General features: G+C 41.8%; 4 pseudogenes; all 4 read right to left on the bottom strand.

Moving 5' to 3' along the window:
• Positions 1-8,436: 8,436 nt before the first annotated feature.
• On the bottom strand, positions 8,437-9,905 carry LOC148189844 (uncharacterized; annotated as a pseudogene).
• A 4,091-nt stretch (positions 9,906-13,996) lies between these two features.
• LOC121942020 (uncharacterized) lies at positions 13,997-16,249 on the bottom strand (annotated as a pseudogene).
• Positions 16,250-19,336: 3,087 nt separating this feature from the next.
• LOC148189843 (uncharacterized) lies at positions 19,337-20,120 on the bottom strand (annotated as a pseudogene).
• A 19-nt stretch (positions 20,121-20,139) lies between these two features.
• LOC148189842 (uncharacterized) lies at positions 20,140-25,387 on the bottom strand (annotated as a pseudogene).
• Positions 25,388-26,459: the final 1,072 nt, after the last annotated feature.

Below are 26,459 nucleotides of genomic sequence, written 5' to 3'. Positions count from 1 at the left end.
CGATCCAAAACATACTCAAACGCATCCATCCAGTGGTTGGAGTGGGTAGTGTATTCTCAAAAAATCTCCATCGATCATGCTTTAAACCGGGGGGAACGTCAGATCAGTCCGTACTTTGTAGACGGTTGTGCGTTGAGAGATAATGAGCAATGGTTCTGGGAGTTCCAGGGGTGCTTTTTTCACGGCTGCCCGACGTGCTACAGGCCCGATGAAATCTGTCCTCTGACAGACGCTCCCTTTGGCGATCTGCATGCCTCTAGTGAGGCGAGATTGCAGGAGTTATGGAACGTTTACGGTGTCCGTACAATAGTGATGAGGGAGCACGTGTGGACGGAAAAGAAAAAATCAAACGAGGCAGTAAAAACGTTCATGAAGAGCTACGTTTCTCCCTCTCCCCTCTCCCCTCGCTCGGCTCTTTACGGAGGTCGAACTTCAGCCATAAGGTTAAGGTACAGCTCACAACCCGAAGAAAGCGTGCATTATGTAGATGTAACCTTCCTCTATCTGTATGTCAAAGCCACCCGCTCTTATCCTTTACATCACCCAGTCATAATCCACAAGGATTTTGATGACCCCCCCAAGTATTTTGGTCTGATACGCTGTGTATCTGCCTCAGGGGCTCTTTTTTCCCGTTTTACCTTATAAAACATCTCGAGGTAAATTAGTCTTTACCCGCTGCCGAACCTGCGCTGAAATCAATTATCAGAGCGGCTCTTGCACTCACAATGACGAGGCCAGAGCTCTGACGGGGGTCTGGGTGACCGTCGAGTTAAACAAAGCCTTAGAGCTGGGTTACAGGGTGGGTAAAATCAAAGAGGTGTGGCATTTTGAGCAGAGTAGCAGCGGCATCTTTGACTACATACACTCCTTTCTAAAAGGTAAGCAGGAAGCTTCAGGATACCCTCCCGACGTACAGAATGATGAGGCAAAGAAAAAACAATACATTGCAGAGTACAAGAAGCGTCAAGGCATCCGGTTAGATCCTGAAAAAATTCAGGTAAACCCTGCCAAGAGGCAGGTGTCTAAGCTGTGTCTTAACAGCCTCTGGGGTAAGTTTGCACAGAGAACCAATCTGGTACAAACCAGTCTCATCAGAACCCCGATCAGTTTTTCAACTATGCATTTTCGGGTCAGTATGATCTCAGACGCGTGTCTTTCTTACCGACGAAAAAAGAGGTTGATGTAGCTCTGATTCAGTGGAGTTATAACGAACGCAGCGTCGTACCCTCCGGTAGGTCAAACAACATCTTTATAGCTGCATTTACCACCGCCTACGGACGTTTATAGTTGTACGATTATTTAGAAAGGTTGCAACAAAACGTATTATATACTGACACAGACCGTCTGATCTATGCATTAAAAGATGGAGAGACCCCTCTGGAGTTGGGTAATTATTTGGGGGATTTGACGGACGAGTTGGGGGGTGACACAATTCAGGAATTTGCAGCGGCGGGTCCCAAAAGTTATGCCTACCAAACCAAAACAGAGTAAAAAGTCGTAATGAAAATTAAAGGTATAACCCAAACTAGGGAATGCTGTGAACAGATCAACTTTGACAGTGTGAGGGGGTTGGTGGAAGGGTACCTGGATGGTATGAAGGAGGAGGCGGTGCTTGAGACCCCTCAGCACAGCATTAGAAGGGATAAAAAAGGGTTTCTGTTGAAAAACGCGGCATTTCAGAAAAAGTTTCGAGTGGTTTATGATAAAAGACGTCTCTTCCCTGACGGGAAGACTCTCCCTTTTGGTTATTAGATTTTTTTTTTTTTTCACAGAAAAAAAAAGAAAAGAAAAAATGTCACACCATGCCTTGATGGAGGAGGTTGAATTTGACCCTAGACTGAAAGTGCCATTTTCATGTCTTATAGTGGGACCCAGCGGCTGTGGGAAAAGTTATTTTGTAAAAACTGTACTGGAAAACTGTGAACGTGTGATGAATACTGTACCTCAGAAAATTGTGTGGATTTTTACTTCATTCCAGCCTATGTATGATGAACTGCAGAAAATGCATAAAAAGATTAAATTCATCGAAGGGCTGCCTCTTTTGAGGAATTTGAAGATACTCTGGTCATCCTGGACGATGTTATTTTTCAAGCCTCTGATCATCCTGAGGTGGTTAAAATTTTCACACAATACCGACATCATAAAAATATGTCGATCATGATGTTGACTCAGAATGTATTTCATCAGGGTAAATACAGCCGTACTATCAGTTTAAACAGCAATTATATGGTGTTGTTTAAAACCCCCAGAGACAAATTACAGATGAATATTCTAGTTCGTCAAATTTTTCCTTCACAAAAAGCCTTTTTCTTGGCAAGTTTTGAAGATGCCACCAAAGAACCCTACGGGTATTTAATCCTGGATCTCACACCATCCTGTCCGGAAAGATACAGACTGAGGAGTAGTTTACTTCCTGACCAGTGGCCCGTCGTCTACCTGCCTAAAGCCAAGTAGGTCATCATGTCACAGCATATAAAAAGGAACGCCGTCTTACTAAAAGCTTTGTACCACGCCACGCCTCAGAAACGTAAAGATATCATAGCCCACTGCTACCCCGACTTTCTCCAGGCGTTGTGTGAGATAGCTTTAAATCTTTTAAAGGGGAACATTCCCTTCTCTACTTCTCAATACAAAAAACTGAAACGTCAAAAAAAAATCATCAGACTGCTGGCCGATAAGAAAACTAGTTTGAAACGTAAACATCGGGTTTTGAAGAAACAGACGGGGGGATTTATTTTTCCTCTGCTGTCAGCAGCCGTACCTCTCATAGGGAATCTTTTAGGAGGCTTGATTCAGAGAAAATAGAAGGAAAAAAAAGATGGCCAAGGTGAACAAAATGTTTCTCATTTCACCCCATGAGATGAACAGGCTCACCCGAACAGAATCCTCCTCCTCCTCCTCCTCCTCCATCAGACAGACGGCTGAAGATGATTTGGATGAAAGAATGAGAAGGATACTCAATGAGAAGGGGATAAGTTCTTATGAAAAACTGAAGAGGTATGAAGCTTTGCTGCACAGATATCTCACTCTTATGAGACAAGGTCAGAATGATGAACGTAGGGTTACTCTGCGTCTGCAGCGTCTGCAGCCTGAACACCTGCTTGATCACCCGCCTGAATCTACGTCCACATCCGTCCAAACATCTGACGGGACTGACGGGCCTGACAGGACTGTGTCTGCATCTGCCCAGACACCGGATCCCGTATTGGAATCATCAGGAGATGTGGTGAGCGAGGTCATAAAAAATCTACCCCCACGCTCCCGTAAAAATGCACGGTACATTATGCAGAAATTATCGGAAGGCGATGGGGGCTGGACCTCGAGGGGTGAATTTGTTTATAGGGGGAACGTAGTAAAAGGTTCTCATATCATGGATTTATTCAAAAACCTCTCGCAGACATATAAAAAACCTCAGTCTCCTCCAAAAGGATGGATAAGTTTCCTAAATACTTTGGCTGAAGTAAACATCTCCTTATCTATGCTGAGTAACCGTTTTGCATGTGAGCAATACAGGCGTCTCAAAATGATCGAAGATAAAGATGAAGAGGAATTTGGAGAAAAAACACCCTGTCTACGTTCAAAGAGAAGAATAATCCTATCCCCCAGATGGACGACGTTGGATTGATTTAAAAATGTTTTTTATTGTTTTATTTTTCACACACACACACACACACACACAGTGGTATACGTTTCTGCAGAATAAATAAATAAAAAATGTTTTTCGTTAAAATGTTTATTGTTCTTTGATATTTTTTTTTTACATGCGTTCTACATGCGTTTTACAAGCGTTTTACACGCATCTCTAAACATCTGTAAAGAGCAGGGCCCGTGATGAAAATTCAGACCTCTTTGACGTCGAGCCACGCAGCTTCGATAATTATTCACAAAATGAGATACCGTACGATCGTTTCTTAAGACGTCGTCGTCATAGAGAGACAATATTTCTTTATAAGATAATCCGCAGGCCCTATGGCAGAGATAAAAAACACAATGCTGCCCGCAAACGATGGACAGAGGGTGTTGAAGCTGACAGTCGGGTAGTGTGGAAAATCAGGGGGGTGTCCGTAAGAGTCAAAAAAGGTGGCAGAGCCGTCCTGTTCCAGAGTCAGAGCTAACCAGTGTTCTCCAGGCAGGTGTGAGGGGTGAGTGTTGACGATGAAGTAGGAGGGAGCTCGAAACTCAGGCTTCAGTAAGGGTAGCTGGTCAGAAGCCCACACCCCGCAGAATACATCTCCCAGCAGTTGATGCAAAAGATGTTCCAGCTGACGATTATCCATTTCAGTTTATTTTATTGTCTTTACTGTCTTTTAGCATTGATCTCCAGAATGGAATTGTAACAAGCATAGACGATGAGTTTGGTGGTCTGAGGCAGGGGGACCCTGAATCTCATCTCCAGCCTCAAATTTCCGTTGGAAACGGGAGACAGGGCATCTGTTTCATCGGTCGGTTCGAGATTGAAAGCAAACAGAGCATACCCCTCGTTAAATTCCCTGCGATCGATACTCAAAGGTAAATCTTTGAGGTGTCTCCCCGTGGCTGTAAACATGTGGTAAAACTCTCTGACTGAATTCCCTCTATCAAACTGGGGTTGAAAGGCTTTAGCAGGAATCTGTCGGCCGTCCTGACAGAGCGCCAGGTACTCCACATCATAATGTTTGAAATTAAAGGTGACAGGTCCCTCCTGCCTGTGAAGGCGTCGTGGTGAACCATGCCGAGAATGACGTATTTGGGGATCGCTCCGAGAAAGAGGTTCTCTTGGTTACAGATCCTGGAATTCTCAGGGATGGAGTAGGTTTTCACTGTAATGCGTGAGAGGGGGTAGAGGGCATTTCCTTTCAACAGGGCTGTCTCATGACCCAACCTGATGGCCAGGGAAACTGTGACCTTTTTGACAAACAGGGTGGCGGCCATTATCTTCAGGGCAAACTCTGAGATGCGTGTTCCCATCAGACAGAAGGCATTGTTGCTGTGTATCAGTTTAATTCTCAAATCTACCGAGTTTGGCAAAAGTCTCTCGCAGAAAAATATGTCGGCGTGGAGGGGGCCCAGCAGGTCCACTTCTTTCGACTGATCCGTGAATACGGCTCTTTGAGTAAGACCTCTATTAGGCCCGTTTGACGTGACTATTGAATCTATAGCACCCGCAGTGTCTTTGTAAAATAGACCGGCGCTGAATTGACTCTTTAACTTATCTTCAGAATAGTTGAGCAGAGTCTTGATCATGGCTCTCTAAGGATGTGTGGTGCTGGACTGTGAAATCAATCTATCTCCCAGAATAACGTCGCATTGGCTAAAAATCGTATTCAGAGGATAATTAATGAGTCCTATGGCCGTATCAGCGGGGATCTCGGCTCCATCCTTCTCTGTAATTTTCACTCTGAGATGTAGCAAGGTATCGTTCAGATCAAGATACTTTCCACCGTCTCCGGGGATGAAGAATTCGATGGGAGAGTTGTCACTCAGCGCTGACAGGGGTTGACATTCTTGATATTTTTTATCCTCTATGGATAATTGTGTCATAGGAGCAGAAAATAGATCCAGTTCAGCCAGGGTGCACTCGGGTGATTTCTGGTGTAAAAGAGCCATGTTTTTCTTTCTTCCTTTTTTAGTTCTTAAAAGATATCGGACCTCTGAGCAGACTTCCTTCTCTCGACACCCTCACCCTTGACTGATTTGCCTCTTTTACGTTTTGCTCGGTGGGCGTTTCTTTGTCCTATGAGATAAGACCATAATACCTCCCGAGCCCTCTTGATTTTTCTGTTCCGTCAGTTTTCCCATCACTCTTTTGACCGCGTCGGCAGCTATGTTTGTGGCGGCTGTTTTAAGATGAGGTTTTGCCACGGCAAAACCCGTCTTCAGTAGAGGAGATACGAAACGAAACAATTTTGAAAAGATTGAACCTATACCTCTCCCGTACATCACCGGGGCTCTGTAAAAACCGGGTAGAGACCCTCCCGCTTGACTTTCATAATATCTGACAAAACGATGAGGATCCTCTTTGAGGCGTAGCGTAGCCATCTTTTTTATTGAACCGGCAGAGAACACTGAACGGGTTTGAAGTGCAGCTTGACGATCGTTTTCCCGTAAACAAAGTCCATGTACTTGTTGCGATCCGTTTTAATTTCAATGTGGATGGGTTTGATGTAGTTTTTCGAAACAGGCAGGTAATGCACCGTATTATACCTGAGACTGACCACGTCTCCGAATTCGCCTTTCGCGTTCACTACACCCAGCAGGGGTGAGTAGCTATCACCGACCGTTTGAAACTGGACGCAGTCGGTGTAGAGGAAGAGGCTATAAGTGCCGGCGTTCAAGTCGCAGGGGAAGGGACTAGAGTGCCCTGACAGAGTCCACCATTCGTGGACTTTTATTCCCAACATATAAGCCAGAGGGGGATAGGCTCAGATTTTCTAACGGCCTTCGCCTTTGACATCCAGGCATTTGGTCAAATTGTTGAAAGAAGCTTTGAAGGAGGGGTCGTACTTTTTGACCGCCGGGACCAACTGATCCAGGAGATCTTTAGGACGCTGGTAATACCCTCCTCCTCGAACGAATTTAACACTCACCAAGGGCTGAGGTTTGTCGATCGTTTGGTTCAGTTCAACGTAGCCCAAGTCCTTGGGTAAATTGTACCAGGTTCGGGGATAAATGAACTCGCACAGACCCACCATCCATTCTCCACTCAGTTCAATAGGTTTAGCCAAATCCACAACTACTGGTATTATTTTTAAATATTTCCTTGCTAGTGTTGGAAGGTAGGGTCACGTAAAACCCCTCTGACGAGGTATGTTCCATGATAATTTTTGTGATTATGATTTTGTCTGAATGATCCCGTGAGCTTTGTATAAGGTTTTTTATATACCAACCACCTCTGAGGCTTTAACCCAGCTGTTGAACTTCTCCGGCCAATTTTTCCATTTTACAAAAAACTGTTTTTCGCCTCTGACAACGCGTCGTTTTAAGATTTTCTCCACGTGAAACAATCTGTCTCATTTTTACTTTCTGCAGCTCGGGTTCATAAAAGGAGCCCTCAATAGGTTCCCCGTCATAATCTTGCAGTTTGTATACAGGAGGTGTGCGTGGAATGCTACGCGTCACTGTAAACACTTCATCCGTAAAACTCTGTTCATATTTTTTATCAAACACTCCTCTCAACTTGGATATTCTGACCAGATCCCATTTCTTAAATTTCATCTTTATTTTATGACGCGAGGAGATTGTACTGTACAGGTTATGAAACGCTTGAACAGCATTCTCAAAGGTCACCTCCATAGGGGTCATTTTTATACTTTTATGGTAACTGTTGTTGTAGCTGCGCAGCAGGTCGGGTAAGACCTCGAGGTAACGTCTGGTGTTGTGGGCCATAAAATATCTCCACATTCTCGTTTTTAATGTACGATTAAATCTCTCCACCACCGAGGCCTTTAAGTCACTCGCCGTCTTAAAATGTACGATACCGTATTTCCGCATCAGAGCCTCAAAACACTTGTTGAAAAATTCTTTGCCAGCGTCTGTTTGTAGGTTTTCAGGTATTTGACTCTCTAGTAACACAGATTCGAAAGCTTTAACCACTTCAGAAGCCGTCTTCTTCTTCAAGACGCGCGCACAGGCTTTTTTTGAAAATACGTCTATAACGGTCAATAAATAATTGAACCAGTCATTATGTTCAGCCAAGGCTTGCATGTCGCACAGGTCGGCTTGAAATTGCTTTAACGGTTTTGTTACAAAGACTCTGTTTCTCTTGAAATGTACTCGGGCTGGTTTACGCAGGGTATAAGGGTCCTGCTCTGATAAAAAATCTTTAACATCCTCAACACTGACTTTTTCATCTTCTACACCCTTACGAAGTCGTTCTACCCCTCCAAAACTACCCAGGTGAACTGGGTCGTAATACAGTTTTTTCATAACCTCTTCCTCAGCCATCCTGTCTTCTAAAACATTCAAACACCATCTGCTCTAATGCTCTGTGTGAGCTAACTTTTAAACCTTTAAAAAAGACATAAAACAGACACGTTTTACTTACGTATTTTATTTTTACTCGTTACGAATACGTCCGCAAGTGACAAATGGATTACATGATTTAAGAAACATTCGGTTACATGATTTAAAAAACATTCGGTTACATGATTGAAAAAAAACATTCGGTTACATGATTAAAAAACTTTTTTTTTTTTAAATAAAAAAAAGTCACAAACTCTAGAAATCAAGTTACAAACTGATTACATGATTAAAAAACACTCGGTTACATAATTTAAAAAACATTCGGCTACATGATTAAAAAACTTTTTTTTTAAAAAAAATTAAAAAGTTACAAACTCTAGAAATCAAGTTACAAACTGATTACATGATTAAATTATTTAATTATTTATTTTTTTTTAAGGGTTTTTTTTTTGTTTGTTTTCCAAAATCCTAAAGTTTCCAAAAGTTCATTTCCGCTTAACAAGCTCCGGTAAAACAGTCACCGATGATCTGCAGTTGGTTGATTTTCGCTGGATCCTGTTTGGTCAGATTTTCGTACATATCAGAGAGAGTGGCGCAGATTTTCTTGACCGATCTCAACTCATGCAGGAGAGTCTCTGCCACGGCCTGGACTCTGAAATCAGTCATGTGGACTTCAGCAAATGTTGAATGGAAGGAATAAAGCGAGGGGTGATGAGTCTTTTTCCAGAAAAAAAACGTCCTCCAACACCTCCAAGCATTCGTGCTGTCTCTGGCTAGGATGATTAATCATACACCCATAGCACTGATCGATGCGGTACTTGCGAATAGTCAGGTTGAGCAAATGATAAACGGCAGATTTGATGGTATCAACGACCCAATCAGCCATCCATCTATCAACACCGTCCTCATTGTTTTTGCCCTCCTCAATTTTGTCCTCCTCCTCCTCCTCCTCTTCCTCTTCCTCTTCCTCCTTCTCCGAACATGGGGGTGTCTCAGGCATCATGTGCTCGTCCTCCCCAACCTCGTCAGAAGTCTGCTTGTCCTTCCCGACCTCGTCAGAAGTCTGTAGACTTATGCTTGTAGAGTCCATTGAGCCGAGGTAAGTAAATTCGGAAAAAGAAGAAGAACGGAAGAGCGCGCGAGGACGGAGGGAGTGCTTCTGTCCAGTGCTGTCCATCTCAAACACTGCCTCGGCAATGACCGCGTTCTTTATAAAACCAGAAGGAAGGTGTGGCTTGAAAGTGGAAGGCGTGGTTCGTGGTTCGGAAGTATAAGACCCCCCTCCCCTTTTTTTTTTCTCTCTCAGAGAAAATAAAGGGCTCAAAACTTTAGAGATTTTCTCACCACCACCGCTTCTTTCCAACTGCGACAGCTCTGAAAAAGGGTTGAAATCCTCTCCTTTATCTCCAGCATCCTGTCGAGCCATTCTGTCGCAGGTATGACTAAAACGGTGCGGAATAGTCAGCAGTCGGGATTAAATCTCTCCAAAACAAAAATGTCGGCCAATAACTCCTCCCTTCCAGATTGTCTGAACACACACTGGCATGAGTCATCCATTTGCCCAAGAGTGTAGTTTTGGATTGCCACAATGACCCTAAGATAATTTTCGTCTTAGACAGTTCGTTGTCATTAAACTGAATCTCACTGTCACTCTCACTCTCGCTACGCAGTCTCTTCCCCATCTCCCGCGTTGAAAAATCTTCATCATCCTCTTCCTCCCCCTTTTCCTCCTCCTCCTCCTTCTCCTCCTCTTCCTCTGAACCATACCCTGTCTCAGACATCATCTCATCGACATCCTCGTTCTCTTTATCAGACACCCCCGTCGCATCAACATCCACGTTCTCTTTATCAGACGCATCCTCTTCATCACGCTTCTCCACACTCACATCTTTGTTATTCGTAGAAATCGCCATCCTTAACATCGTCTTCATCACCGCCCAATCCTCGACGGTCAACACCGTCATGTTGGTTGAAGGACTCAGACTTTCCCCGTCACCCAACTGTGGTACAAACACAACTCGCCCACCTCGTACTTGAACACACAACCCCACGATCCAGACATCCGTGGTCGTAAAGACCATTCTTCATGCAGAGCTCCTGACGGCGGCATCTGGGTACCTCAGTAACGTCTTGATAGACCGTTACAGGCGTATGACTGAACAACGACGAGGACCAATTGGCAGGCTGCTCCTCATCTTCATCCAACGGTCTAGAAACCGCGTCGTCCATTCAAACCGATTCCAGTATTTGCGGATCCATGCTGAGTACAAAGTAAAATGAAAGAATGAACAGAAACCCTTTTTTTATCCGCTTCACAACATCTCCAAACACCTCCCACTGTTCTCATAGGCTCATCCTTAACCCCACCCCCTCCCCTCTCATTGGTTCGTCTTAAGGAGTTTGAATGAACAAATACTTACTCTTTCCATTTACTCTGCATCTGACTCTCCACCCCGGACGTCCACTCATCTTCCTTCCTTTTCCACTTCAAATCTTCCATCCTAATCAGCTGCGCTTGATAGTTGCAACGGATCGCATTCAACGTCTGCGCAGCCACCTCCATAGCCCCACGATCAGTAAAAAATGTAATGAGGAACTCGGCCATGTGCAAACAGTCAAGATCCTCCACCATGTTTCTTCTAACCTTAGGCTCATCCGTACGGTCCAGAAGATGAAGCGAAAAGTTGCCATACTGCTCTTTCATCAAGTTACACAACATGTTCGTTAAAACTGCTTTTATAAATTGATACGCCATTTTTTTTTTTTTTTTTAGCTTTTAGTTCCCTGTTTTCTTCAAATCCTTTCTTTCTCTCAAGATCTGTACACTGTACACAACAATACCGCAAAGCCGCACCATTTATTCGTCTCTCCAAAGACTTCACTCGCTTACTCGCTTCTCATTGGTTAGGTTATGGTTGGGGTACCATGGGAAAAGGGGCGGGGAAAGCGTGGGAAAAAGAGGGACCGGACAACAGAAAGGGGCGGGGAAAGGGGGAGGGGACTTGATGACGTGGCGACATATCATTGGATGACGATTCGTCACACCTGTCAAAATTAGTTTGACATGAAGGGTACCCCTATATCTCTCTGACGCCAGTGTCTGAAGATTTGTCACACAACACTTTTTTTGCTGAAAATTTGTAATTTCTGTTGAGTGACATGCATTAAAAGTGTAGAGCACCCAACGATAAATCAGGCTCCTCAAAAATGGCCAACTTCCTGTTGATGACAACACATTCCCATTCTCTAAATAAGCTAAAGCTGATCCACATGTACTTCACATGGAATTTTAGAGAAGGGTGTGATTACAACTCACAAAATCACAGACAATGTTCTTTGTTATCATACAATTTGAGCATTACATGAGAATGTAAATGAATGGTCATATTAGACTATATTACTGTCAAAAAATTTTGAGCACATATGAAAGTTCAGTTCTTAAATGGGACAAGAAAAAAGGCATGTTAAACTTACTCTGCCATGTAGAGGAAGAGTTTAACGTTTGGGAAAAAAATTCTCAGCAAGAAAAACTTTGTTTTCTTTATGATTGATGCAGGCTCATGTCTGTATGTTAAATATTATGCTAAAGTCAGGAGGCAGTGTGCTTATCTCAGCCTAAAGTCACTATCAGGTTGTGCTGTTTTTACACTTTTCTAATGGATTAAACAACTGAGACATAACGTGTTATAACATGAGCTGTAAAGGTGTCAGGTGTTCATTTTGCAACTTTGGACAGAATCAAGCTAGCCGTTTCCCCTTGTTTCTAGTCTTTGAGCAAAGCTACGCTATCTGGCTGCTAGCTGTAGCTTTATATTTACAGAGCAGATATGAGACTGGTTTCAATCTTCTCATGTAACAGTCGCAAGAAAGCAAATCAGCATATTTACCAAACATCATTTAAAGTTCTGGCATGTTAAAGACTCATATTAAAAATTCCACATGAGCAAAGTCACAATATTTGAGTTTAAAGTAACTTTGAAAAGAATTTTACAGATCACAGCGTGTTTCGAGAGCTTGCGCTCATAATAAAAATCCACTAATGAATTTGAAAAGAGGCTGTGGATTTATGTTATCTTACTGTTTGCTGACAGGGACTTCAGACCTCTTGGATTTGACTGTGGTGTCTTGAATCTGAAATTTAGTTTGCAATTTTAGGGAATCTTTGAACAATAACTTTTTCTTCTATTTGACAAGCACATTTAGTCACATATATCAGCTTTTATACTCTATTTCTTAATGAAGTTAACAGTGGGTGAAACTATTTAGATATCATTTGACACACAGCAAAATCATGAGTGTAAAATCAACACTTTCCCTGAGTTTATATAATTCTCACAGATTCTGAGTTAAAGTTACTCTTTGGATAGTGTTAATATTTTAACTCTTTAATAGTGTTAATTTTTAACATTCATTGTGTTGTTTTATGACACATGAAAGTGTCTTTTTAACACTAGATTGTGTTACTCCTTTTCACTATGAGTGTTAATGTTTAACATTCATTGTGTTGTTTTATGACACACGAAAGTGTATTTTTTACACTAAATTGTGTTACTTCTTTTCACTATAAGTGTTAAAAATACACTTTCATGTGTCATAAAACAACACAATGAATGTTAAAAATTAACACTAAATTGTGTTATTTACTTTCATTCGGAGTGTTAATTTTTAACATTCTTTGTATTGTTTTATGACACATGAAAGTGTATTTTTTAAGTGTTTATCACCATAATAAAATTATATGTTTTCACCGAATCTGAAAAGGCTTCTAGTCACCTGCAAGGCTACGGAAAAAGTTATAAACACTATCATGCTGTAAATCTCTTTACCATCTGTGCTTACAGAAGTTTAAAAGTGCTGACCCACATGACTTAACAGTGATCAAGTATAATTAAATTAAAATTAAATTAAATTAAATTAAAAAAACAAACTTATCATTTCATCTTTTTTTTTATTTTTTATTACTCGGGACAAAAACCAACTTCCCAGCCCCATGGGGATTGGGCACAACTTAAATCTATGTTTACATTTACAAAGAAAATAATGATACAATATAGAGGCTCTCATCTCCACCATAAGCACTTTGTAAGTCAAAAGGCTTATATATTACAAGACTGTCTGCTTTGAGAACATCTTTTCTCATCATCAAGTATCTTTTTTTATTCTGCAAAACACAAGCATTTCATGTTCAATCCCACTGCAAATGATTAGTCCTGTCCTGTACTCTGTCCCACTGATAGTTACCCAGTTAGTAGATGTCTTGCGGTACAGATTCAACATGCAGAGCTTGGGCAAACATGCCACTATTGTCCTCATTGCCCACATTAAATGATTTCAAGGGCCCAAACTCAATATGGTTTGAAGATGTCTCCCAATGATATGCTAAGGACATCTGATGTCTTTTTGCAAGAGATTTAGTGATGTTCTTGAAGTTTGAGTTGAGTTTTTGAAGAGTGAAAACCCTGTGCTTCGCCTTGAATCTCATGCTCCACATACTGTATGTATTAGGTCCAATTTTTTTTTATACAAGCCGGATAGTGAATGTTTTGGGATCAGGTTTCTATCTGGATACAGCTGTTTGAAGAAGTCGTGATGTTCCATTATTAAATGCTTTAAATATACAGTCATGCCTAGTGTAACAGATGGAGGAAATATGATGTTAATTATCTGCAGTAAAAGCAGCAGCAAAATCCAGTTTTGGTTTCCTTCTGGCACACTGTCACCAAAAAGCAAAGGTGCTGTGTTGTGTTTGTTACAAGACAAAGAGTCTGAATGGAATTGAGTCCTATATTATTGCCACTACTGTCCAAGTTAATCATTGATTACGATTTTTGTGCTCCATGTACCCATAGTCAAAGGCATAAATTCTGGACAACAGATCAGGTTTTGACAAAACATTTTCTGACAGATACTCCAACAGTAACTTGAGTTCATACTGAGCCACCCCTTCAAGAATGTCATGCATAATGTCCAAAGAAAAATTGTGACAAACATGAAAGAACTGTAGGCTGTTAAGAGTCACAGATAACTTCTGTGGGTCTGACTGCAACTCATTGTTTTAGTTGATGAGTTTTGCACATAACTCACAAACTCTTGGAGACTCATTCATCTGTTGTAACATCAATGTTATAAATTGCTGACTGCACGAAAGTGTAAAGCCGTACCAGGGACTCATCATAAGACAGGTTGAACACGTAGTGGGATTTAAATAGTTAATCAAAAGCACCCAACGAGCCGGTAGCTTGGCAGGGAATGAGCTGTTTGTCCACGACGATGTAGAAAGGGTCAATCCTGTTCTGGGTTTGGCCAGCAGCAAGGATATATGGTTGTTTACCCTCTCTTCCTTGCAGGTGTTCATTGATGCTGTAGCATGACTAAAAACAGAATAATGACAGTAATAACATGAACACCTTAAACTAGCAAGTTTTCAACTACTCACTGCATACTTGGGTCTGTGGGACACCAGAAAAGTTGACTTGCTAAACAGGCCACGGCAAACTGTGTGTGTCCATGTGTCCCCAAGAAGTACATGCTGTTGAGGAATTGTTGAGGAAGAATATGTCTTTGCAAGTTTCTCTAATTAAGTTAATATAACTGAAAAAAACTGGCTTGTTGGATTTTAACATATGAGACATAACATACCTTGTAAAAGTGTACCATTTTGTCTACTGCATCACTGGGACTTATCTTGGCCCTCTACCGTCCAGCTGTGGGCGGCAAGAGATGGAGAAGGAGCAGCAGAGAAGCCATGTCACTGTCCCAGTCTATCAAGAGGAAAATGAGGCAAAACACGTCATTAGCATCTACTTAGAATGCACAAAGTAAATAGCACTAGCTAGTTTCACTAGTTTCTCAGCAGCTTTCAGAAGTCAACACAGCTCAGTTGACTGAGTCAGGTGTTTGGCCTCTTTGATAACCTTGGGCCTTAATGCTGTGTCCCACTTCTCAAGCATCGTGGAGGCTGTTTCAGCTCCAAACAGCAGCAGGAAGTCTTGATTCAGCCGTTGATCATACACGCATGCAAATACATCAAGCCAGTGGTCAGTGTATTGACATTGCTTACATCCAACCAAACAAAACAAAAAAGAAATGCACAACTCACCAGTCCTTTGACATCTAAAAAGCGTGAGAATGTTTTAAATTCATCTTCATTTTCTGAAACACACGTGCTTCATCAGGAGAGTGAACAAGAAATGAACTAGCTTCCCTGAAGGCATTTCCATCAAGCTGCTCTGGCAATGTGGCTGCTAATCTCCGGCGCTTTGGTCCTGTTGCTTAAGCCACTGTGGCTGCCTTGGCTGGCCGTTTTTCTGTATTCCTGGACATGGTCTTGAGGCGCCATGCTAAATGTCCAGTGCCTTTTTCCCCATCATAGAAATGCTCCTGTTGTAAGTAATTTAAAAAATCATTACAAAGGTTTATCACTCATTGATCTTACAGAAAGTGCAGTAACTGCACTGTGAAAATAAAGGACAGTTACTTAAGTAATAGGTTTGCTGTTTTCTAATCCATCTGTAATATCCTATTAACCCAATTCATTTTGATTGCCACTGGGAACATTTTCATTGATGTGATTGTTGTTTTGCATCTTCATGACTATCTTCATGGCCAAGTTGAATTTTGTAGTTTACTCCACATTTTTAATTTTTTAGGTCAGTATCAACAACGTAGACCAAATGTTCTAGAATGTTGAAATTACATCACTGTTTAAGTATGTAACTATGGTGCATCAATCATGTTAACTAAAGTCCCAGAGCTCTAGTCTGTAAAACTGGTGTTTTCTGGAAGTAATCCTTTTTTAAAACTTACATAGCCCTTTGGAGAAAAAGGATCCTTCAGTGAAGGAAAGAGTGCAATAATTCCCAGGGCATACGTCTTCTTCTGCTTACAGGAAGGCATCCTCCTTTAGAGCAAAGATAATAATTAATTTCACGTTAGTTTTATTTATACAGCACCCAACAGAAGTTATCACATAATAATTCTCATATAGAATAGATCAAGACCATATTCTTAAAATACAAAAACAGACAATTCAAGTACCCCACTAATGACTATAGGGTCCCAGCTATGTTAATTCAATGCCATACATTTTGAAAATTCATTACATTCTTTCTTAATATAAAGCCTTTTAGTCTGAAATGGTTTAAAATGAACAATTCATTTAAGAAACGCTTAACCATGATTCTCAGTCATATGTCTAGCCAATATGTTGACAAGCTGTCTCCGGGTGCGGTGGTTCAAAAATTTTGTAACTTGTACTTTCAGTGACATCCTCACCTCCAGGTTTCCTGAGCAAAGCATTCTTTACCATCGACTCACATAAGACAAAAAAGCTCCCAGTTTACAATTCAGTCTTCCAGGATGAAATCATTTCAACAATATACCATAAATTATCTCTTCAGACTAAGGGTAAATGTTATTCACTGCATCAAAGGAAAGTCACAAAAACACAGCAGTGCTACAAAACAAAAGAAATCAGGTAAAGCAGCAAGTGCATAACATTTTTCTTTGATAATTGGTAAGATTAAAAGCCAAAACAATATAGTCTGGATTCAACTAGGGCTGAACAATTAAAAAAAAAATCAAATTGTGATTATTTTGACTGATTTTGCAATTGCAATATGATTTGTGATATTAATTTCTTATATCATTCTGATTTTAATTGAAAAACAAACATAATTATGATTTTTGTGGGGATCTGCACCAAATAATGTTTTCTTGAGTCTGTAGAATATGATGTGTAGGCCAAGACATCTCTGCTGTTTGCTCCTTTAACAAATATTGCGCCTATGATTTGAAAATTGCAGTAGGCCATCGATTAGTTGTTCAGCCCTAGTTTCAACTAGTACCCATCAACCAACTACACTACTAGCCTTTTCTCAAGATGGCTGCTGTAGCTTGAACATCTGTGGTTGGTCTCAGATTGCCTCAATAAATGGTCCATTTGTGACTAATCTAAGTGGCCGATTTACTCCTATTTTGATCCAGAAAAGGTTGGGAATCAAGTGAACTGAGATGTGTTGAAATTAAGCACTTTTTCTCTCTGCAATGGCGGGCGCTGAAGTGTCTCTGCAAACAATCTGAGATGCTATTGAATGCAACAAAGGTGAACTGAAGACTCATTTTGACACGAAAAATGAGTCAATTCAACGTGTTCTGGACAAAACACAAGGATCTTTATCCTCACTGTGTGACCAAGTGTCAGAGCTGGAACATACGGAAGTGTCTTGCTGCCACGGATCAGTTTTTACGTTATAACGTGAAAAGTTTCACATTATAAAAACGTGAAATGAAAAGTTTCACGTTATAAGGTGATCATTTATATTGTTAGAATAATTAAGAATATGGCTCATTTACAGTGTTTGATCAAGTTCCACTTCATGCGTGGACTGAGACATGGTGAGATTCTGCTGTTATTGAACACGTTGGATGATATTGTGATTAGTATGTGAACACTCAGAAGAAATTTTAAAATGCATGGGGCTGTACCAAAGAAAGAATGAGTCCAATCCTTTGGAGGTTGCGTCATTTCTTATTGATCAGCTGGATGGGCACAGGAGGCTCAATGGATACAAACTGCATCATCTCAACTGTATCCAAGCTGGGTATGTCGTGACACAGAGTACCAAAAGGCATTTGTTGAAATTTCTTGACCCTCATGGCGTTCAGCAAAGGCGAAGACATCGCCTGATGAGACACATCTACATAAACCCAGGTCCTAATTTTATGTGGCATGTTGACTCATATGACAAACTAAAGCCATATGGCATATGCATAAATGGAGCAATTAATGGCTTTTCTAGATTTGTGGTCTGGCTTCATGCCTATTCAACAAACAGCGATCCTCATTGCTGGTTATTTCATAGCAGAAGCTGAGAAGAGGATGGGGACGGCTGCCAGAATTCACGCAGATTTGGGAACGAAAAAAGTCACAATGGCAGAAATACAGAGATTCATACGATGGAGTATGGATTGACATGTCAGCAACTGTTATATTACTGGATCCAGTAATCACAATCAGCAGATCGAAAGCTGGTAGGCCTTTCTGAGAACATCATGCCCAGAATTGGAGACTCTTTGGACAAGCAGCTCGTGCTGTTCACTTGTCTGAACATCGCTGAGGTATATAGCATGTATGATCCAATTCTGACAGAGAGAGAGAGAGAGAGAGAGAGAGAGAGAGAGAGAGAGAGAGAATGTGTGGGTGTGTGTGTGAGAGTGAGTGAGTGAGTGAGAGAATATGTGTGTGTGTGTGTAAGAGTGAGTGAGAGAATATGTGTGTGTGTGTATGAGTGAGTATGTGTGAGAGGGAGAGGGTAAAAAAGAGAGAGTGTATGAGAGAGTGAGAGGGGGGTTGACAGAGAGAGTTTGGGTGTGTATGTGCATCCACACACACAGAGAGTGAGAGAGGTAAGGTTTGAGAGAGAGAAAATCTTTTTCCATGGCAACTTTGTTTTCATTGGTATTCCTCCTCTACAGGAAGAGCTACAGCAAGTTAGACACTTGTGGAATACCCACATCATATGTCGAAGTAGAAATGCAGTAGCTCCGAGTGGACATACCATTCTCATGTACACAATCCCTCAACTATTTAGGGGGCAAGATCACCTGAAAGAGGTGTTTCAGGAAGCACTGGAGGCTTGTAAACAAGAATGCCAACAGAGAGGACCTTATCCTTGCGATGAAACAGCATTCAACTTGTGTTGCCATATAATGGCAGAGAATTTCTTACACTCACCAACCACAGCAGATCAAGCCATAGAGCTATATCTCCTCCTGAGAGCGCACATACTTAAAGACCTATAGACTGTTAAAAACTTGCATGAGCATTAGGCAGGTCTATTTTATGTTAACTACAGGCTAAGTAAGTATTGAACAATACTGTATTCTTAGTTGTAAGGGAAATTTATAAAAACTCAGGTTCATTTTTGTTTTTTCAGTTCCTGGTCTGTAAATAGAAACAAGTAAATAATGAGTTTGATGAAAAATGCTCATACCCTATATATCTGCTTACTTAAAATGTAATGTTTGGGACATGTCCCTGAGGTCAACAATGAATTCCACATTGCAGCAGAGTTCACAGTTGTGTTTGCTTATGATGTGAGGTTTCTGCCTCTCCAAACTCTGAGACTGTTGGGAAGGATTAAAAGAAAAAATAACTAGCACCATTTATTTGCATACTGTTACATAAGAAAAGTATTACCAAGAGCTTGATGGCCTTTAAATTACCATATATCATATGAGACACCCTGATATACCTTGATGTGTTCTTTTATGTATGGGGATGTCCCGGTGATCCCAAAATCATTCTGGACAACAAATGATTTTAAACTATTTTATGGCTCTTCCTAGTATTTCTCTAAGTACAGGATTTGTACTTTTTATTTTTGTTTACTAATTAAATTTTTTCTGCAGCATGTCTTGGTTTTTGGATCAACTGCTTGTGTGCCACTTTTACAAGGATTCCCCTTAAATTCTCTCGTGTTGGAAGGGTTTTAACACCCAAGCCGTCCAAAAGATCAAGTAGTTCATCTCTATCCTCATCTACAAGTTCTTCTTTTAAGGCAGCAATTATCAGACCCCTGTCTGACTGACTTTTGTACAGGAGAAGACTTTCAAACAGCACATCCTCTGAGGCTTCATTCTCACCAAAAATAAGAGCCACTGTGAAAACAGGGGCAAGGCGGCAGGGAAAGTATCCATGGTCTTTAAATCCCTTAAGAAGAATCCTGCCAATAGATTTCCATTCTTCTTCCTGCCATTTGGGAGACATAGAACCCTCAGCTCCTCCCCTTCAGCTGTGTGGTCCAGTAACTTAGTCCAAAATATAGCATACACATCTCTTGAAACACCATCTTCATCAGCTTCTGTAAGTAAGTGTACTTAAGGGGGTGTTTGAGGAGTTCTGGGTCCTTGAACTGGCTAATCATTTCTTCCAGAAGACTGACCCTGTGAAGTTTTATGGTGACACATAACACATCATGTGAAGTTGTAGAACTTCCTTCTTGATAGCCTGATGCTGTGTCTGGGGGAATGTGCTCTGTGCTTCTTGATGGAAGTGTGATGGTTGTGATGCCCAGTTCATTGTCTTCAAACTGATGTATCAAAGTGTCATCAAGTTGACTCGCCAAGGGTTCTCCAAGAAAAGGGCCGAAATATCACCTCAGATGTGTCTGATACATCTGCATCAACTTCCAAATCTCATGACAGGATGACAATAGTTTGAGTAGCTTGCTCATCTTCTTTACATGTGTCTGTCAGTTGTATATCATTTAAATCTGACTTTTCTGCATTATATTCCTCATCCTCCTCATCTGTCAGAGTCTTTGTGCAAAAGTAAAATCTTAAAAACCCCATTCTTAGTACATCATACAGTTCCCCAACAGGATATCTTCATCAAATACAGCTTCTTCTTGATAGTCTAATATGTCGTGACATAGTGAGTTGCTCAAAACTTCCATATTTACCCTTTCCACTTGGGAAGAAAAGTTATTTAGCATACTGTAGTATGTCAGATTGTCTTGAATTTTTGGGTACATCAAGGGTTCTTGTTCCTCCTTCCCTGTGTTTCCTTAAGTGTTTACTGTCAAAAATCCATCCCAACTCAACTTTTCTGGTCGCTTTTTCAGCCCATTTGCTTTGTTTTACATATCTTCTTGTCCTCTTTGGGGCAGAAGTCTCCTCCTGATCTGATTTTTTATCATCATTCATATCAATGCCCATCTGTTCTTTAGTTTTTAAAGCAGTGAATTTTTTCTTGTTTCCATTGCACTACCTTTATTTTCCAAACAGAAGCATCTTGCTGCTATCTGATCTCCATATATTGGAATGCAGCCCGCAAGAGTGTCATCATCCATAAAGTCAATAATTGTGGCATCAATCTATCAAGACAAAAATACATTTTAACTCATGAACAAGACTGGTAACTGCTGCAAAATTCCACCACAACAGTATTGAAAACACTCATACACTCTCCGTCTTTACTGTTGTTGTTATTATTACAATTGTTGATATTCCATCCTCGCTCTGATTGGATGTAAATTTCCTCGGGCCTACAGTGCAATAAGCCCATTTCCACACAGCACACCTCACTTATGCCCGCAGATATTAATAATATATTTACACATTTGCAAGCACAAATTCCACTCATTTATGAACTCGACAAAGCTCACACATTGCAGACAACACAGCCCTGTATATGTTTTAAAATAAAATGCATTGTATCAGCAACAGATGGGATTCTGTTCACAGAGACGCTGTCAGAGGTCTTTTATTTTGAAAGGGAACAGGAACGTTAGAGTAAAACTGATGTCTTTGTATTTTCTCATCTCTGTGACAGAGATTACTTTTTTACTGCAGTGAAACATGGTCTAGAGTAAATATAATCATCAAAACACCATATTATCTATCTATTTCTGCCGACAAACACGCGTGATGTGCGTTAAAAACTTGTCGAGCCACCGTTTCTCTAGATATGCTGCAGCAGACACGCTCCTGACAAGCTGCTCAGGTGGGCAGTATACATCCATAGGGCAGTGTGGATGCTCTAACTTAATAAAATGGATGCCGACATGGAAAAACAACACAGTTGCTCATACGCTCCTGACGTGCGCTGTGTGAAACGGGCCACAGAAAAAATGTGCTGCATGAAAATATACTTATGTTATCTACCGCAGTGAAGATAGTTTTATGTTGGACATTCGACGGACATTCGCTCCTATGCTACATATAAAACATTAATAAAAATTATTTGGAGATTTAAAATGTAAAAACAAGAGGTGTATCTCATGCAGCCAGTGGAGTACTATCATCCCACACTGATTTTGAGACCATTGGTCACATGACCTAGGAGCTATTGAGCTAAACTGCTAATATTTACATATGAAAAATTAATAAAAATTATAAATAGGTGTAAAATGTAAAAACAAGAGGCGTATCTCATGCAGCCAGTGGAGTACTATCATCCCAAACTGGTTTTGAGTCCACTGGTCACATGATCTGGGAGTTATTGAGCTACAATGCTCATATTTACATATGAAAAATTACTAAAAATTATTTGGAGATTTAAAATGTAAAAATAAGAGGTGTATATCATGCAGCCAGTAGTACTATCATCCCACACTAATTTTGAGTCCATTGGTCACATGACCTGGGAGCTATGAGCTAAAATGCTAATATTTACGTATGAAAAATTAATAAAAATTATTTGGAGATTTAAAATGTAAAAACAAGAGGTGTATCTCATGCAGCCAGTGGCGTACTATCATCCCACACTGATTTTGAGTCCATTGATCACATGACCTGGTAGCTATTGAGCTAAAATGCTAATATTTACATATGAAAACTTAATAAAAATTATTTGGAGATTTAAAATGTAAAAATAAGAGGTGTATCTCATGCAGTCAGTGGAGTACTATCATCCCACACTAATTTTGAGTCCATTGGTCACATGACCTAGGAGCTATTGCGCTAAAATGCTAATATTTACATATGAAAAATTAATAAAAATTATAAAAGGTGTAAAACATAAAACTATCTTCACTGCGGTACGTTATCTTGTGCCATGCGTGATAGTGACTCTTCTGACACACCATGGTTTCGTAGAAAAATCAAGAGTGGGGTATCCCTGTGGTGGGGCATGATGATCAATCATTTCGAAGCTAAATGCTGAGTGACGAGCAGGTGACAACAGTCAACAACCCATGGATGTATGTATTATAGTGAAATCTGGATACAGCCATGGGGGCGGGGCCTCGTTCATTCCCATAAGAACTGCTCAGTGGCCGATTTATAATAGATCCATGTCAGTGGTGCATGAAGCACATGGATCTATTATAAATCTGGATACAGCCATGGGGGCGGGGCCTCATTCATTCCTATGAGAGCTGCTCAGTGGTGCATGAAGCAGAGAAAACTCTTTTTCCGGGTTTAGAAAAGTGTAAAATACTCAGATCTACTGGCCCATAGAGCATGCGTAGAAGTGATTAACGACAGCCGAACGCGGCCTAGTGTACCCGAGCATTGACTCCGACTCACTGGCTCGCTCACACAGATGACCCGAGTGCTCAAAACGAACAGCACCGGTGCACGAGCATTCCTCTCGTAGTAGCTTAGCTTATTAGCAACAGCAGCTAATAGGCGGTATAACGACAGCACTGTCGGTTTTAATATTTACGTTATAATCAGATAATGGTATATTTATCTCTCTCTCTCTTTCTCTCTCTCTCTCTCCACACACACACACACACACACACACACACACATACAACTCATCAGGGAATCATATCGTAATCTCGACCGGAGAAATCATATTAACAGAATCAGAATGCGTTGTGCCCATAAAAAGGTTATAAAAGGTGGTGGTGGTAATATTGCCCCGTGTTTTATCACACAGCTCAACTTTTAAAAATACTATGTTCAGTACCTTTCAATAACTGTCTCTAGTGCGCCGCTGCTCACTGATAACCGGTAGCTTGAATACAGAGCGTAGACTGTATATACAGTCTCTGATACAGACACGGTAAGTCGTCCATATTACAGGCTTTACAGCCAACAGCATATGGATGTGTTGTAAAATGGTACAAATTATGAATTGTGATTAAAAAATGATGAATTACAGCAAAAATATCCATTACTACAGCCGGTACGAAGCCTGTGCTATGTCAGAAACTGTTAGAGTTACATGCGCGCTCTCACGGTAGAATCCCGCGGGTCCGATGCGCATTCAATTTATGTCTGGAGAAAGACCGAATTCCAAATCTTGAATCAGAAAATAGCGCATTTTAGGACTTAATGTTTTTAATAATGGCTAAAAAAAATATATTCTGAAAAGTCAACATGTCTCAAAAAAACATGGGAAACACTCTTTCCCAGTGTTAACAAATGGGGAATAGTCTTTCTGGGCCACGTGACGCTGTAGTTCCACTTTCGGCCACTATGTAAATTTTGCTTCAGAGGGTGGCGCACTTCCTGGGGGCTTGGCATGAAGTGCACTGGCCCATAGAGCATGCGTAGAAGTGATTAACGACAGCCGAACGTCACGAGTGTGACCGACTGTACCCGACTCACTGGCTCGCTCACACAAGTTACTCGAGTCGAGTGCTCTAAAGCGAACAGCGCTTGTTCACGACACGAGCATTCCTCTCGTAGTAGCTTAGCTTATTAGCAACAGCAGCTAATCGGCGGTATAAGGACAGCGGTGCTGTCGGTTTTAATATTTACATGATAATCAGATAATGGTATATTTATCTCTCTCTACATACACACACACACACACACACACACACATACACAAATATACATACAACTTACTAGGAACTGGTGCCTTGTAATATTGCCCCGTGTATTAGGCTCATTCTACAGAAACATCAATTTTTTTCTGTCCCTAGCCTTTGGAGAAATATTACTCTTCTTTACATTTTATTAGTATTAGATTAAAAATAAAAAACATATTATTTGAACTATCACACCATTTGGAGCCATCAGCTTGGTAATATTTGCTTTTTAATCAGTTATTTAGAACCCCAACCACCACAAAAGTGCTCATCCCCACAGTTATTTATGGAGGGAAGGTGCTGTATTTTGAGTTTAAAAATGTGTTTTTCTACCATTCAAAATGCAAAAATGTATAAATAACTAATTTAAGCAATGTTCACAGAGGGTTTTTTTTTTTCCTGCTAGAATAGCCACAGTGTAGTGGTAGGGAACAACTGTCCTTCAATACACAGTGTGTCCACTATACAGGATGCTGGTTTGCCTTTCTGTCTATTGTGTTTGAGAATGGGCAGCCTGTTCTCACTCCCAGTGTCAATGGACCTAGGTGGCTGACAAAGGCTCCCTCAGGAGTGGGCAACTTTCCTTGTATAACAAGCAAGAAACACCCCATGGGATGGGCGGAAGGTTCGGTGAATGGGTCTAACAAACAGCAGACTTTCACCTGGAAGTCCACTATTTATGATATTTATGATAGTAAGTAGTGTATGGGTGATTACATCTGCCCAGAACATCACTGGTTCCCATCTACAGAGCCTGCAGACCTTCAATGGCAAAAGATGTAGGTGTCACGATTCCTGCTCCTCTCCCCCTTCTCAGTACTTTTCCATTCACTCTTCCTCTGCTCACTCTACCTGCTGACCACGCCCACTCTGCCTGCTCTACTCACTCACCTCCAGCTGCATCTCATCAGTAATCAACCCAGTATATAAGCCTGCCACACACACACTCTCATTGCCAGATTGTTCTCACGCATTATGCAAGACTCTCCAGCATTCTCCTGCCAGATCTCCGAAAGCCGACCCTGCCTGTCCCCGACCTGCTCTCCTCGCCTGATCCCCGGTAAACCTACCTGCCTTCTGTCCTCGACCACGAGCTCCGTTTTGGCGTCCCTGATCTGCTTCGCTGGTAAAGACATCTCCGCCTGGCCCCGACGATCCTCCTGGTCCATCCCCATCGGTACCGCTGCATCATCGGACTGCTCACTCGGCTTCGGAACCTCCGCCTGTCCCCGACCACGCTTCCGCCTTCTCCTCGACGGTAACTCCACACGTGCTGTCGAGCTGTTGTGCTACGGGGTTTCCTCCACATCCACGCCGAGTGACGTCAGCTTCGGTTCGTTGCTTCGATCTCCCTCCAGAGACTGTGTTGTGGGTTCCGACCCGAAGAACGAACTGTGTGCTGAATTACCTCATCTTGCTTCGTGTCTGAATTGTGTTGGTCTAAATAAAAGTCATTACCAACTAATCCTGGTTACAGTTGTACTGCATCTGGGTCCTTACCACACCCGTTACAGTACAATCTGGCAAAACATGGACCCAGCAGACAACACCGCTCTCCAGTCCCGTCTTGCCCGCGTCGAGGGAATGCTGCAACAGCACGAAGCACAGCTCACCTCGAACGCAACCGAAGCTCGCCAATCGGCTTCGGCGTTGGAGCGTGCGCTAACGCAGTTAGCCACCCAAGTGCAGCAGATGGCTTCCTCGCTGACTCAGCATGCTCCACCAACACCGGCCCCAGCTTCACCTGTTTTGCCACAGACACTCAGCCCGGCATCTGAACCTCGGGTGGGGGCTCCTGAACGATACGCCGGGGATCCAGAGGGTTGTAACCCGTTCCTGACGAACTGTTCGATCCTGTTTGCCCTGCAGCCACACACCTTCGCCACGGAGGGAGCCAGAGTCGCCTTCACCATTAATCACCTCACCGGCAGAGCTCGCTTGTGGGGAACGGCGGAATGGGAGAGAGGCACGCCAGCTTGTTCCTCCTTCCAGTCCTTCGCGGAGGAACTACGAAAGGTTTTCGGACCAGTACCAGCAGGACCTGACGCCACTGGGGGTCTTCTGAGCCAGAGACAGGGGAACCGAACGGTCGCTGATTTCGCCATCGACTTCAGAACCCGGGCCCGACTGAGTGAGTGGAACATGGCGGCTCAATGCGACGCCTTCCTCAACGGGCTAGCTCCGTACATTAAGGACAAGCTGGTTTCGTTCGACCTCCCCAACTCATTGGATGGCTTGATTGAACTG

Source organism: Plectropomus leopardus, chromosome 3 (assembly GCF_026936395.1).
Source record: "Plectropomus leopardus strain MGB_pleo_1.0 chromosome 3, ASM2693639v1, whole genome shotgun sequence".
NCBI classification, from domain to species: domain Eukaryota; kingdom Metazoa; phylum Chordata; class Actinopteri; order Perciformes; family Serranidae; genus Plectropomus; species Plectropomus leopardus.
The sequence above is the reverse complement of the archived record's forward strand: the minus strand, read 5'-3'. Positions and strand labels throughout refer to the sequence as shown.